This window comes from Pelodiscus sinensis, chromosome 5, assembly GCF_049634645.1.
Source record: "Pelodiscus sinensis isolate JC-2024 chromosome 5, ASM4963464v1, whole genome shotgun sequence".
NCBI classification, from domain to species: Eukaryota; Metazoa; Chordata; order Testudines; family Trionychidae; genus Pelodiscus; species Pelodiscus sinensis.
Genome location: NC_134715.1, coordinates 132,387,925 through 132,403,827, shown reverse-complemented (window position 1 = coordinate 132,403,827; position 15,903 = coordinate 132,387,925).

Genomic DNA, 15,903 nt, shown 5'->3' with positions numbered 1-15,903 from the left:
AGCCCCCGGGCCAGACCCCCGGCAGTTGGAAGGGGTCCTGGCATCCCTGAGTCTAGATGGAAACCAGCCTAGCTCCCTTGAAACCAGTGGCGTTATCCTGCCTGATGCTGACAAAAGTTTGCTACCCCCCCGAAGAAACCCACCTTGCTGATCCTGAGGGAACAAGTTCAAATTTTATTTCCAGCGTCCCTGTTGCCCGGGGAGCTATTCACAGCCTGGCAACCATGATCATTCAAAAAGGAAACCGCATTGTAGAGAGACGCAAAATAAATCTCTGTTCCTGACAAGCAGAAGCAAGGCCAGTTGATAATAACATCCTTTAGCAGGCCAGTTTCTTTCGTTAGGGGCTGATCCATCCACGGTCATTTGCTTGCTGCCTGAATTAAAGATAACGGGAGGTCAGCTGGCCTGGGCTACTCTTGTAGTTACAATTAAGGAGCACATGCCCATGTCTTTGCTGGATTGGGGCCTTTGGCTGCAAGCTCCTTAGATATGGTTACAAAGCTCTGTGCTCGCCAAGGGTGCTAAATGTAACTACCTGTTTGCCAGGATCTCGCATTTACATCCCACCTGGAAACCTAAGTGACAACCAATTCCCAGTCTCGCCCATGAGCTTTGGTTATAAGGCATTCCCCGGGAACAGAAGAGTTTTCATACATTTTCCATGTAGGGTTGCCAAGTGTCCAGTTTTCTAGAAATTGCATCTTCTCTCCAGTAAAAAAACTTTTTTTTTGCTCGACCAATTTTTTCCCCTGCCATGGTTGGAGTTTTTTGTGGCACGCCTATTTCCATGTCAAATTCCACCTTATAAATAAATTAATGGAGACTGCCTATCTCCTAGAACTGGAAGGGACCTTGAAAGGTCATTGAGTCCAGACCCCTGCCTTCACAGCAGGACCAAGTACCACCCCTGACTAATTTTTGCCCCAAATGGCTTCCACAAGGATTGAACTCACAACCAATGCTCAAACCACTGAGCTATCCCTCCCCACCTTAGCCTGGGTCCATTCAGAGTGAACACTTCATCCAGGGGTGGCCTGAGTTGAGACGTGTTCCGCTCCTAGGAAGACTTGTGATGCTTAGAAGGAGGACGTTGCCTCCGAACGGAATTGCTTCCTTCCCGTGACGTTAGACAACGCCCTCGTTAGTGTCCATAAACTCACTCGGTCCGGTCTGCTCAGTTCACGGACAGGCGGCCATGCACGGAAGCACTGCGGACACCACAGGCGATGCTGGAGTCACTACCAAGGCAGTCTGCTAGCACGTAGCCTGCAGTTGGTTTGGGGATGAGTCAGAAAACCAAGGACCTGACCACTCGTGGTCATTATGAATCCCTATGGCAGTTTTCACTGGTCTCCCCATGGAAACCTTGAACGGGCTCCCTCAGCACCAGAGTTTGTCCAGATCTCTCTCCTGCACGACACCTGCCACCCATCAACACCAGGGGGGATGCCAGGGCCGGCCCTGATGGGATTGTCCTCTCCTATCCACTGCAGAGGTAGGAGCTCCTGCCCGGATGGGCAGCTTGGCTGCATTGGCGCATGTCTGTGCCTGGAAGCTCTTTCAAAGCTCTTGGGCTGTGTCTAGACCGGCCAGTTTTTCTGGAAAATCAGCCGCTTTTCCGGAAAAACTTGCCAGCTGTCTACACTGGCCGCTTCAATTTCCGCAAAAGCACTGACTTCCTACTGTAAGAAATCAGTGCTTTTTGCGGAAATACTATGCTGCTCCCGTTCGTGCAAAAGTCCCTTTTACGCAAAACTTTTGCGCAAAAGGGCCAGTGTAGGCAGCTCAGATTTGTTTTCCGCAAAAAAGCCCCGATCGCGAAAATGGCGATGGGGCTTTTTTGCGCAAAAGCGCGTCTACATTGGCCATGGATGCTTTTCTGCAAAAAGTGCTTTTGCGGAAAAGCGTCCGCGCCAATCTAGACGCGCTTTTCCGAAAATGCTTTTAACGGAAAACTTTTCCGTTAAAAGCATTTCCGGAAAATCATGCCAGTCTAGACGTAGCCCTGGTGTCCTTCCCGGTCGCATTGCCGGCATCTAGCGTGAGGGCCTCGGGTACGTGTGGGCAGGGAAGGAAGGCGAGGAGTTCGAAACGAAGCAGAAGGGTTTGCAAAGGAAGTCACCAGAGGCCGCCTCGGTTTGTGCTCCGACCTTCCAGTGACGTCCTCCTGGGATCTAGAAGCCAACCCAAGTTGGCCAAGTGAGGCCCAAGCCATGGGAGGTGCCAAAAGACCGCCCAGAATCCGACCCCGCTCATAGAGGGCGAAGCAGAGTCCAGCAGGGATGAATTATCCCAGCTGGACACGTCATCTCGATGGCGTGCACCTCCCGCTGTTTCCCAAGGCGTTGGCTGAGCAGCAGGGCTTCTGGTACAGCGGGGGCGAAGTGGGACAGGACGGGGTAGGACTCCTGCCTCGAGCCAGCAGGGCCCTGCCAATACAGAGGGGGCAGGCAGGGGCGAGGGAGGGAGGGCGTGGCGCGCAGAAAGGAACGTGTTACAGTCGTGTTGAAGAATGAGCTCCGGGGAATGCAGCCGGTTGACAGGTTTCATTCCGCCTCCCCTCCCCAAGAGTGCAGAGAACCTGTGCATCGCTGCTGCTGTCACCCACACGCCTACTGGGGGGCATTTCCCTGTCCCATCCACTGGCCTGGAGACCACGTGCAGAGAGAGCGAAGGAGTTGGCGCCACAGCCTTACATCCTAGTGGCGTTTCGCTTCCACGGAGGGGAAGGGCAGAGATCTTCCCGATTCCCTTCGGCGTTGCCCTCTGAGTTCCTTCACACCGAGACACCCAGGAGTTCTCGTCTTTTTCCGGCACTTCGGCACCACGGCTGTGTCTAGGCTGGCAAGTTTTTCCGCAAAAGCAATTGCTTTTGCGGAAAAACTTGCCAGCTGTCTACACTGGCCGCTTGAATTTCCGCAAGAACACTGATGATCTCATGTAAGAAATCGGTGCTTCTTGTGGAAATACTATGCTGCTCCCATTCGGGCAAAGTCCTTTTGCGCAAAAGGGCCAGTGTAGACAGCTCAGATTTGTTGTGTGCAAAAAAAGCCCCGATCGCGAAAATGGCGATCGGAGCTTTTTTGCGCAAAAGCGCGTCTAGATTGGTCACGGATGCTTTTGCACAAACGTGCTGTCGCGGAAAAGCATCCGTGCCAATCTAGACACTCTTTTCCGCAAATGCTTTTAACGGAAAACTTTTCCGTTAAAAGCATTTGCAGAAAATCATGCCAGTCTAGACGTAGCCATTGAGTTTATCCTACCCCAGCAATTGCCCTTTGAAGTGAATTGTGGCTGCTGTCTGGAATGGTGGCTGTTGTCCTAGGGGGTTCTCGACACCAGCACACGAACCTTTGGTCTGCTCCAGTCTGGCTGTTCCTACGTTTGTATGAGTTGTAAATGATTATGAATCAGGCAGCGACTTGGTTGGAATTTGTGTGGAGGGGTTAAAGCTAGGATCAGAAACTCACAGAGGTAAATCCCACTGGGCAAGTTTTAAGAATACCGGAGGAGAGAGGTGTGCTCTCAGGCATCAGAAAGAGATACTATCCATTCGATGGAAGCCCTCTGTCACCGCCATAAACCCACAGACTGTCCCTTACGCAGTTATGGCATCCAGCAATTCACTGGAGATGCAACCTTCATTACTAGGGCATGCCCGCTAGAGACTTCATGTTCAGAAGAGGAGATGCCAGGGAATTTCCAGGGATTCATCTGAAGCCAGTTTACATCTAAGGAAGAGAAAGCGATCTTGTTTCTGCAGACCTCAACAGAGGTCCTTAGAGAGCCAGGGTGCTTTTGAATCAGAACCGTGGAATCATAGGACACTAGAACTGGAAGGGCCCTCAAGATGTCATCGAGTCCAGTCCCCTACCCTTACGGCAGGACAAAGCACCAGGATGAAGTTCAATAAGCACAAATGCAAAGTGCTCCGCTTAGGAAGGAACAACCCATTTCACACATGCAGAATGGGAAGTGACTGTCTAGAAAGGAGTCCTGCAGAAAGGGATCTAGAGATGAGAGCGGACCACACACTAAATATGAGTCAACAGTGTGACGCTGTTGCAAAAAAAGCAAACATGAGTCTGGGAGGCATTAACAGGAGTGTTGTGAGCAAGACACGAGAAGTCATTCTTCTGCTCTACTCTGCGCTGGTTAGGCCTAAGTTGGAGTATTGTGTCCAGTTCTGGGCACCACATTTCAAGAAAGATGTGGAGAAATTGGAGAAGGTCCAGAGAAGCGCATCACAAATGATGAAAGGTCTAGAGAACATGAGCTATGAGGGAAGAATGAAAGAATTGGGTTTGTTTAGTTTCAAAAAGAGAAGACTGAGAGGGGACATGAGAGCGGTTTTCAAGTATCTAAAAGGGTGTTACAAGGAGGAGGGAGAAGAATTGTTCTCCTTCGAGGATAGAACAAGAAGCAATGGGCTTAAACTGCAGCAAGGGAGGTTTGGGTTGGACATTAGGAAAAACTTCCTGTCAGGGTGGTTAAACACGGGAATAAGTTGCCTAGGGAGGTTGTGGGATCTCTGGAGATATTTAAGAGTAGGTTAGATAAATGTCTATCAGGGATGGTCTAGACAGTATTTGGTCCTGCCGTGAGGGCAGGGGATGGGACTCGATGACCTCTCGAGGTCCCTTCCAGTTCTAGTGTGCTATGATTCTATGCTGGGACACTGATGGGGCCTATATTGAGAAGACGGGCCACCAGTTAATTCTTTAGGTGATTCTGTCCAGTGTGTCATAAGCCCCATACACCAGCCAGCCAAAGGAGATTCTCCTTTTGCTTTGCCATACGAGAAATGCAGTGGGGATCCTGGCATCAGCGCTTCTGCTGATGTAACTACCAATCCAGATTCTATGGTGATGGGCTCATTCCACCGGCGGCGGTAGCCTAGGTGATTCAATATACATGTAGTAAATATTGCTAAACTGGGTAAGGCGAGAGAGAGACGAGACAAACGCCCAGGGAAGAGACAATGGAACATTCCCTGCTGGTGTGAAATGGCCTCGCCCTCGCCAGTCAATCAATCAGCACCGTTTTACACTCGCAGGGGGCTTGGCCCAATTTTCTGTGGCCCCTCGGAGTTTCCTTTGCAATCATTGCATAAGCCGGCAGCAAGCTGGTTACACCTCTTTCGTTTATTACAGCTGGCAGATGAGACGTTGATTGCTCCCCAGAAAACAAACCAAGCAGGGTGTATTCTCTGATTGTATCTTCACCTTTTTTTTTCCTTTGCCCAAAGACTGCATTAAAACCTATCCCGGCACTTGCATTTCTCAACACAGAAACAAGGGCAGAGAATCCTAGCAATAGGGGGAAAGGTTACCAGTGAGAGAGCTGGGGATTCGAGGCCTAGATTGCCTTTTACTGATGAACCTGTGTCAGTCATAGAATCATAGAGCTGGACGAGACCTCAGGAGTCATCAAGTCCAACCCCCTGCACAAAGCAGGACCAATCCCAACGAAATCAACCCAGCCGGGGCTGGGTCAAGCTGAGACTTAAACACCTCTAGGGATGAAGATTCCACCACCTCCCTAAGGAACCCATCCCAGCGCTTCCCCACCCACCTCGGGAAATCGTTTTTCCTCGTAGACCTCCCCCTCTGCAATTTGAGACCATTGCTTCTCGTTCTGCCATCTGCCCCCACTGAGACCAGCCTCTCTCCATCCTCTTTGGAACCCCCCTTCAGGGAGTTGAAGGCTGCTCTCAAATCCCCCCTCACTCTTCTCTTCTGCAGGCATCACTCTGCTGCCATTGATTGACTGAGTTAGCTACACCATTTCGGTGAGCAGAGGCCTTCTGAGTCAGCCTCGGGATCAAGTCTGTCCTAACCCATATGCCGAATATGCAGTTGCATAGGGTGCCTGAAAATTTGGGGCCCCACTGGGTCTTAATGTCCACCCACCTGCCTCTTCCCATCCAGGTTCTGTGACTTGACTTCCTCCAGAAAGGATTGTCAAAGTCAGACATCAGGACTCACAAATTTGTCAGACCACTCTGTTTATTAGCAAAGCCGCTCTGCTAATACACCCAGAAAATGTGAGCACCATCCAAGGCTCAAACCTCTTGTACAGACAAAAAGAAAGCAAAATTAACAAGATTACAAAAAGGGCAAAACTCTCATGTTTCCCATGAGACTAGTCCATGCATCTTCACTTCCACATCAAGCCTCAGCAATCTCCTGTCCATTTCTCCCTGGTTATCTCAATTACTTTCTGCTCAACACCTAGGCTACGTCTAGACTGGCATGATTTTCCGGAAATGATTTTAACGGAAAAGTTTTCCGTTAAAAGCATTTTCAGAAAAGCGCTTCTATATTGGCAGGATGCTTTTCTGCAAAAGCACTTTTTCCGGAAAAGCGTCCATGGCCATTTTCGCGATCGGAGCTTTTTTGCGCAAAACACTACTGTGCTGTTTACACTGGTCCTCTTGCGCAAATGATTTGCGCAAGAGGGCTTTTGCCCGAACGGGACCAGCACAGTATTTCCGCAAGAACACTGACAATCTTACATGGGATCGTCAGTGTTCTTGCGGAAATTCAAGCGGCCAGTGTAGACAGCTGGCAAGTTTTTCCGCAAAAACAGATGATTTTGCGGAAAAACTTGCCAGTCTAGACACAGCCCTAATGTTCCAGACACACCTGACTCCACTCTGATCCATCCTGCATACCTACAAAGAACATTAACATAGGCTTCTCTTTCCTGTTCAGGGACAAACATTATTCCTTGAACTTGTTCTATTATTACAGTATAATTCATCTTTCTCTTAGAATATAATTCTTTCTACTTTCACAATCTAGGTCTTAATGTCCTCCCACCTGCCTCTTCCCATCCAGGTTCTGTGACTTGACTTGCTCCGGAAAGGATCTAGTTAACTTAAACATAAAAAAAGCCTTCCCAACCAGTTAGTGGGACAACGGAGCTGTGAAAACGTTCCACTTGGTGAAGACAACCTGTAGCAGGCGGGGGCAGGGTTAGGAGAGCTTTCCCTATCAAAAGGGCTCCACTCTCTCAAGATATTGCCTGAGCTTAGAGGAACATCATAAGAACGGCCATATTGGGGTAGATCAAAGGTCCATCTAGACCAGGATCCTGTCTGCTGACAGTGGCCAACACCAGGTGCCCCAGAGCGAGGGAACAGAACAGGGAATCATCAAATGATCCTTCTCCTGTCACCCATTCCCAGCTTCTGACACACAGAGGCTAGCAACTCCATCCCTGCCCGTCCTGGCTAATAGCCACTGATGGACCAGTCCTTCATGAATTTATCCAGTTCTTTTTTGAACCCTTTTATAATCCGGGCCTTCACAACATCCCCTGGCAAGGAGTTCCACAGGTTGTCTGTGCACTGCATGAAGAAATACTTCCTTTGGTTTGATTTAAAACTGCTACCAATTCATTTCATTTGGTGACCCCCTTGTTCTTGTGTAATGGCAGCAAGTGAATAACCTTTCCTTATTCACTGTCTCCGCACCTGTCATAATTTTATAGGCATCTATCAGATCCCTCCTTAGTCGTCTCTTTTCTAAACTGAACATTACCGGTCTCTCCTCATTGAGCAGCCATTCCAAACCCCCTAATCATTGACCCCCTAAGCCGTTCCAAACCCCCTCACCTCAAAAAAGATGTTTTGGCCTTGGAAAGGGTTCAGAAAAGGGCAACTAAAATGATTAGGGGTTTGGAACGGGTCCCATATGAGGAGAGGTTAAAGAGACTGGGCCTTTTCAGTTTAGAAAAGAGGAGACTGAGGGGGGGATATGATAGAGGTCTATAAAATCATGAGTGGTGTGGGGAGGGCCGATAAAGAAAAGTTATTTATAAGATCCCATAATAGAAGAACTAGAGGATACCAAATTAAATTAATGGGTAGCAGGTTTAAAACTAATAAAAGAAAGTTCTTCTTCACACAGCATGTAGTCAACCTGTGGAACTCCTTGCCAGAGGAGGCTGTGAAGGCTAGGACTATAACAGAGTTTAAAGAGAATCTAGATAATTTCATGGAGGCTAGGTCCATAAAAGGCTATTAGCCAGGGGATAGAATTGGTGTCCCTGGCCTCTGTCTGTCAGAGGCTGGAGAGGGATGGCAGGAGACAAATCACTTGATCATTGTCCGGGGCACCTGGTGCTGGCCACTGTCGGCAGACAGGATACTGGGCTAGATGGACCTTTGGTCTGACCCAGTACGGCCGTTCTTATGTTCTTATTGGTGTTACCCTTTTCTGAACCTTTCCCAATACCAATACCACCTCTTTTGAGATGAGGCAACCACATCTGCCCGCAGTATTCAAGATGTGGACGTACCATGGATTAGACAGAGGCAATAAGCTATTCTCTGCCTTATTCTCTAGCCCTTTTTTAGTGATTCCCCACATTCGGTTTGCTTTTCTGACTGCTGCAGGCTGGGTTTAGGTGAGTTCAGAGCCAGGGCCAGCCCCCATGCAAGGATTGCCCCAGTGAGACATGCAAGGCTTCCACAGGCTGGATCCCATCACTGCTGATTCTTCCCTCCTCCCTCATGTGGGGCAGCACCAGCTGAGCCCAGTGTTGGTGGCCTCTCTAGACCAGTGTTTCTTAAACTTTTGAAGACTGAGGAACACCAAACCATTGTTTTTAGCCTCACAACTCCCTTGCTAAAGGCACACAAACCCCCAGGGCCACTCAGGAGCAGAACCTTGGCTTGGTCCAGTCCTAGCCACCCACCGGCACCAACGCAGCAACCAGGAAAGTCAGACCGCCACAGCGTCCCTAGGAACCGGACTCCAGATTGGAATGACCCCCAAGCCCATCCTCCTGCAGCCTCTGCGCTAAAGGGCACTCGAGCCTGCCTCAGTTCTCCCTCTGGAAGGAGATAACCACCCAGCCTTTGTTGGGATTGTCCATGTAGCGTGAAAGATCTTTGGGGTGGGGCCCAGCTGCGGGTGTCTCCACAATGGGGCCCCATTCTTCACCTTGAAGTGCATCTGGAATACAGATGCGGAGGACTGTCACCCACTGGACCTTGCCTCTCTGTTAACAACTCGGAAACAGTGGCCTCACACCTCCAGTGCCCCTTCCACCGTGGGTCTCTCTCTGAAGGTCTCTGGACCCACCTGGACAGCTGACCAGACCCTTGTCTGGATGCTTGGTGTGGCAGTAGACCCAGGAAACCTGACCCTTCCACCCTTAGCCTATTCAGATTCCTCCAGCAGTCACTGCATTTTAGCCCCGGGGCCGACATTCCTGTGCAGAGACTGTTTTGTAGGGTGAGATGATCTTTCCCGGAGCAGCCTCGTGCTTAGAATCACAGAACGCTGGAACTGGAAGGGACCTCGTGAGGTCAAGTCCAGTCCCCTGCCTTCACAACAGGACCAAACACCATCTAGATTATCCCTGACAGGTGTCTGTCTAACCTGCTCTTCAATATCTCCAGGGATGGAGATTCCACAACCTCCCTGGGCAATTTATTCCAGTGTTTAGCCACCCTGACAGGCAGGAAGTTTTTCCTACTGTCCAACCTAAACTTCCCTCACTGCAGTTTAAGCCCATTGCTTCTTGTCCTGTCCTCAGAGGCCAGGAAGAACAATTTTTCTCCCTCCTCCTTGGAACACCCTTTTAGATACTTGAATACCATTATCATGTCCCCTCTCAGTCTTCTCTGTTCCAAACTAAACAAGAGCCAATTCTTTCCATTTTCCCTCATAGGTCATGAGGGAAACATGAGCTATGAGGCAAGGCTGAAAGAATTGGGCTTGTTTAGTTTGGAAAAGAGAAGACTGAGAGGGGACTTGAGAGCGGTTATTGGGTATCTAAAAAGATGTCAGAGGGAGGAGGGGTGAAAATGGTTCTCCTTGGTCTGAGGACAGGACAAGAAGCAATGGGCTTAAACTGCAGCGAGGGAGGTTTAGGTTGGACGGTAGGAAAAACTTCCTGCCTGTCAGGGTGGTTAAACACGGGAATAAGTTGCCCAGGGAGGTGGTGGAATCCCCATCTCTGGAGATATTTAAGAGCAGGATGGACAGACATCTATGAGGGATGATCTAGGCAGTGCTTGGCCCTGCCGTGAGGGCAGGGAACTGGACTTGACGACCTCTCGAGGTCCCTTCCAGTTCTAATGTTCTATGACTCTTCGATTCATGTTTTCTAGACCTTGATTTTTTTGTTGCTCTTCTCTGGACCTTCTCCAATTTCTCCCCATCTTTCCTGAAATGTAGTGCCCAGAACTGGACACAATACTCCAATTGAGGCCTAATTAGCGCAGAGCAGAGCTAAAGAATGACTTCTCATGTCTTGCTCACAACACTCCTATGAATGCCTCCCAGAATCATGTTGGCTTTTTTAGCAACAGTGTCACACTGTGGACTCCTATTTAGCTCCTGGTCCACTCTGACCCCTAGATCCCTTTCGGCAGGACTCCTTCCTAGACAGTCGCTTCCCAGTTTGGCGTAAGCGCAACTCAAATGTGCATATTGCTTTTATTCACGGCAGCTTTTATTTCTGCTTGCTTCCTGAGGGAAGAAAACCTGTCCCCTTGTCTTCTGCGCTCTAGTTCTAACCGCCCAAGAAACAATTGTTCAAGGTGGCAAGAAAATAAGTTCTGGGACTCTTCTAAGCCAGCATAGCTTCCACTGACAGAATGGGGCCCGATCGCCCTCTGGTGCAGATCCCTGCGGCTTCCGTTGGTCTTGCTGGAGGGGGGCCAGCATGTGCCAATGGAGGGCTTGGCCTGGCTTCTCTAAACCTGGTCCCAACGTGGCATTTGGCCAGTTTGCTGGAGTCACCTAGTATTACTCCTTTATTAGACCGCGCTGCCGCTTCGCTCTCCCTCCGTATCCTGCCCTCGGTGGCGATTTCCGGATCAGGAGGCCAGCACCATAACCCAACACGTAGCTTCAGAACTTGGGATTTGGGTGCTCACAACCAGGCCTGCAGTTCCTGGAGCCCCCGGACCTTTAAATTGCCAACAGAGCCCTGCTCCAGGAGTCTCTGAGGGCTGACGGTGCGGGGGAGGCATTGTGCACTCTAGACAATGTGGAGGGCTGGCTGCCCTGAGCCCCGCCCCTTCTGCCGGTGGCCCCGCCCCTTTCAGGAGCGTGGCACCGCCCTCACACACTTTCCTCAGGGGTCCATCAATTCTGTCAGCCCCCGTGCTAGTCCAGCCTTTGCTAGTCCAACAGTGTCTCCCCCCCCCATCTCCACGGCTACCCTCTTGCACATATTATAACCAGCATCTAGGGATTGGTAATCCACCGTGTTTCGGGAATACCGAGCACCTCCAGGGCCCTCTCCCACTGCCAGTGCGGCTAGCCCAGCTTCTGAGCTGGTCCCTATGGGCCTTCATGGCGTGATTATCGCATGTGTGTGGTTGATCTGTGTGGGAACCCCACTTCTCCCCAAAGAACACTGAGTCCACAGTGGCTCAGGCAAAGACCCTCTCTCCTCGCGTTGCTCCTTGCGCATGGCTCGGGAGGGGTTCTCCACCAGCCCTTCCTCCTTCTGTCCAGAGAGGTAGGTCGGAAAAAACAACCTGCCCCCTAGGGGTCGGCTTGCTCTGCATGATCCCACCCTGCCTAGCTTGAGGGATAAGCTTGCTCCCAGGAAAAGGAGCCAGATGGCCCCTACCTAGCGCTGTCCATGGTACCTGTAGCTCAGGGGAGGGGAAGGAAACAGGGGTGGCCAGGCAGCACTTTCCACGTTGTCTCAAGAGATGCGGAGACAGCGACCATATCAGTACGGGTATGGCCGAAGTCTCGAGGCTCACACGCCAAGAACATCCGAATCAGCGAGTACCGTGATTGTTCTGGTCTTGTCCTGCCTTGCAAAGATCTGTGAATCTACCGTGGATCATGACTCTGCCACATCAGTCCTTCCTCCCTCGCTCACCAGCTATTCCTCCTGCTCCTAACTGTGGCGAGAGGGGAAGTTCAGCACATCTTTCGATGCCGCCCAAGCCCCCCTCCCGAGCAGGGGAGTCAATGAGAAGATGGAAAATGCATTCTATGGACCTGCACAGATTATCTTTCCTCCTGCCAACCAGTCCTGCGTTGGGTTCGGTTCCCATTTCAGCCAGGATTCCTGAATGAGTCTCCTTCCCCAAGCAAAGAAACCCCCGCCACCCAACAGAGAGTGCTACAAAAAAAATCAGATCTCTGCTCCCAAATCGGGCACTTCAGTGCATAAAACTAGAAGACAGTTTTGTAATTTTTTTTTGGGGGGGGGGAGGGTCAAATTTAGCCCTTTTTCCCCCTACTGTGATTTTTGTTGCTCAGATCAATATCAGAAACGATGAGACAAAAGTTTGATGGAAATATATTGTAGCCTATGGGTTGTGTTCAGAGAGTTTGCTGTGATCTCTAATGCTTGTTTATTATTTGTGCTGTGTGATTGGTTACCCTTAGCCATCTGGTATCATTTTGCTCTCTGATTGGACAGCGGACACTCCAACGGAAGGAGGGCAAGAACGAGTCACCTCCGATTCAAGCCTTAGTGCAAAATTCTTGTGTGTGAGTATTTGCATGACTCTCATTTTCTGGAAACAAAAGATCACTTGTGCGAATGCTCACAGAAAATGAACTCAGAAATAACTAGGACACCCTTCTGTTGAAAACTGTACAAACCTACATAACCAACATGGTCTGTTCTGGGCGAGCCGCTAATCTAAACAGACACGCTTGGGGATCACACAACCAGAGGGATTAAGGGAAATATTCAAGTCACCGAGGAAATTTGTGGCAGAGATCAGAATTACACCCAGCTCTCCTGAGTCCCAACCCAGTACTTTTAACTTTTAACTACCCCACCCTCCTTTCTGTTGTGTTGCTGTCGCAACTTGGTCCAGGATCACCCCCTCGGTGGGCACCAGTCTGTTGTGATGGGATCCCATTTCTGAATCCCAGGAGTCTAAACGGTGACTGATAACTGTTCCTAGCTACGGCCTTCTTGAGTCGTGGAGCCCTGCAGTCCAGCTGAGCTTCCCGGGTCCTGGAATCAGTAAGTCCCCAGTTGCTCAGACACATTTACACACAGATCAAGAGTCTGCCATGCTTTGAGAGCTCTGGTTTCCCAGTGAAACCCTTATGAGACAACGTGAGAGTAAAGCCAAGGACACAATCTTAGCAAAAGAATTTCTTATCTACAGACACTTTACTCTTTTAACCCCCTCCCCCATAAGGGGACAGTGATGGCACTCACATGTTGTTGACTCCCTGGCCTGAGATGACACCGACGACAGGTCCGCTGGGGCAGCTCAGGGGTCCTGGCTCATCGGGGTGGTGATGATGGCCTCCTCTGGCTCCTGGCTCTCCTCCTCCTCCTTCTCGATGCCTGGTCGGGGCCCTCTGCCCCAGGGTTAACAACCACCTGGGGGGCACAGACCGTCCCGCCCCCCAGGATGCGGTCCAGGGCATCAAAATAGGGGCAGGTGTGTGGCTCGGCCCGGTTGGGAGCTGCCCCCTGTAGCCCTGGCATAGACCTGCCGCAGCTCTTTGATTTTCATGCGCACCTGCTCCTGAGTGCGCATGTGGCCTTTGGTGGCCAGGCTGGCAGCCATCCTGCAGTAGACTAGATGCTCCTGCATCTAGGGCGGAGACCATGGACATTGGAGGCCTCCCCCCAAATCTCAATCAGGTCCGTGATCTCCGCACTAGACCAGGAAGGCGCCTGCACCTGGAGGGCTGGCTGCCGGTGGCTTGCTGGCTCATGTTTTGGGGCCACTGGGTCAGGGACAGTGACTGCTGTCTCTAGGCTGGCAGGCCTGGAGCTGGCACAGGCACTGTGGCCAGACTCTACCCCTTTAAGGGCTCCGGGGCTGGGGGAGAGGAGAGTAAGTTTTCCTGGTTGTGCCCAGAGTGGCTACCAGGGCACCCTGCCAAGGGCTGGAGGCCCCCTATGTCGAAATAAGCATCTACACAGCGCTTATTTCGATTTAGCGATTTCGAATTTGACATTATTCCTCATGGAATAAGTTTTCCCAAATTAGAAATAAGCCCTCTGCTATTTTGAATTAATTTCCAAATAGCGGTTTGGCTGTGTAGACGCTAGGAAAGTTATTTGAAGTAACAGCTGTTATTTCGCAATAACTTTGCTGTGTAGACATCCCCAGCGTTATTTCCAATTTAATTATTTCAAAATAATTTCCTAGGGCACCTCTCTATGGCTATGTCTAGGCTGCAGGCTTCTTTCGAAAGAGGCTCTTTCGAAAGCATCTTTCGAAAGAGCCTCTTTCAAAAGATCGCGTCTAGACTGCAGGCGGATCTTTCAAAAGAGCAAGCCGCTTTTTCGAAAGAGAGCACCCAGCGAGTCTGGATGCTCTCTTTCGAGGAAGCCCTATTTACATTGAAGAACGCCTTCTTTCGAAAGAGGAACTTTCGAAAGAAGGCGTTCTTCCTCGTGAAACGAGGTTTACCACCATCGAAAGAAAAGCCGCGTTCTTTCGAAATAATTTCGAAAGAACGCGGCTTGAGTCTGGACGCAGGGGAAGTTTTTTCGGGAAAAGGCTACTTTTCCCGAAAAAACCCCTGAGTCTGGACACAGCCTATAAGCTACCTGATGTCTTTTGAACGTGTCCGCTATTTCAAAATGTGGCAGACGTGCTAGTTCGCCATTCCTGTAACCCTCATTGTACGAGGAGTCAGCTGGAGGGTTCTCTGCATCTTGGGGGTCTTCAAAGTATTTGAAGGCTTCAATATCGGAGATCTAGGTGAGAGGATTATTCTAGGAGGAGTGGGTGAGATTCTGTGGCCTGCACTGTGCAGGGGGTCAGACTAGATGATCATAATGGTCCCTTCTGACCTTAAAGTCTATGAGTCTAAGAGTGAGGGATGGCTCAAAATAGCACTGTATTTTGAAATCTGGTGCTGTGTAGCCAGCGCCAAATGACGAAATAAGCTATTTCAAAATAGACTCAAAATAAGCTACGCAATCGACTGCTGCTCAGCTGGCGGTTAACTCTAAGCCTGGTGCTCCCTTGCATGATGGGGGCAGGGAGCAAGAGACTTCATGTGCTCCCCCTCCCCAGATCCTGATTGACTTGGGGGCAACAGGCGGATGGCATGCTAAGTCTCCTCCCGCTGCCAGGGGATGGGTATCTAGAGGGAACCGCCAGCTGTTCAGAACACCTGGCAGTTCTCTCGGAGAGGGGATGCAAAAATTTTGCACACTCTCCTGCCCCCAGACCAATCAGGGTCACCAATCAGGGTCTGTGGGTGGGGAAGCATGGAAGTGTCCTGGCTCCGCCCCTTTTGCCTGAGGACACGCCCCTTCCGGGGCAGCCCAGGACCACTTCAAAAAATTTTTAAGTAGCCTCTGGTCAAAAATGATTGCCCACCCATGCCATACAGACTAACATGGCTACCCCTCTGAGGGTACGTCTACACAGCAAGGCCAAATCCAATTAAGCTACGCAACCTGAGCTACGTCAATTGCGTATCTTAAGTCAAAATAGCTTCCCTCGGCTTTCAGCACTGTCTACACAGCAGAAGGTGGAAGGAAGAGCACTCTCCCTTCGACTTCCCTTACTCCTCGTGAAATGAGGGCTACCAGGAATCAGAATAAGTCATCCTCCAGCGCGACATTATTTCAAAATAACGGCTTCTAGTGTAGACGCATGCTATGTAATTTCGGAATAACGTCCGTTATTCTGACATAATGCTGCCGTGTAGACGTACCCTGAGACTTTCACTACAATTGAGTTTATCTCCTCGTTAGCTAGACTGAGGAATGGAAAAATTCCCATTAGACAGCACTACATCCAAAATGTCGACCTAAACGATACATTTTGGGGCCCAAGTTGCCATGGAAACAACGGGCCTGATTTTACTGTCCATTACACCTCTGTCAATCTGGCACACTCACCTGTGTTCAGGGAAGTAACTCGACTCCCAATGGAGAACATGAGGTCAGCAAAGGCTCCTACGTGGT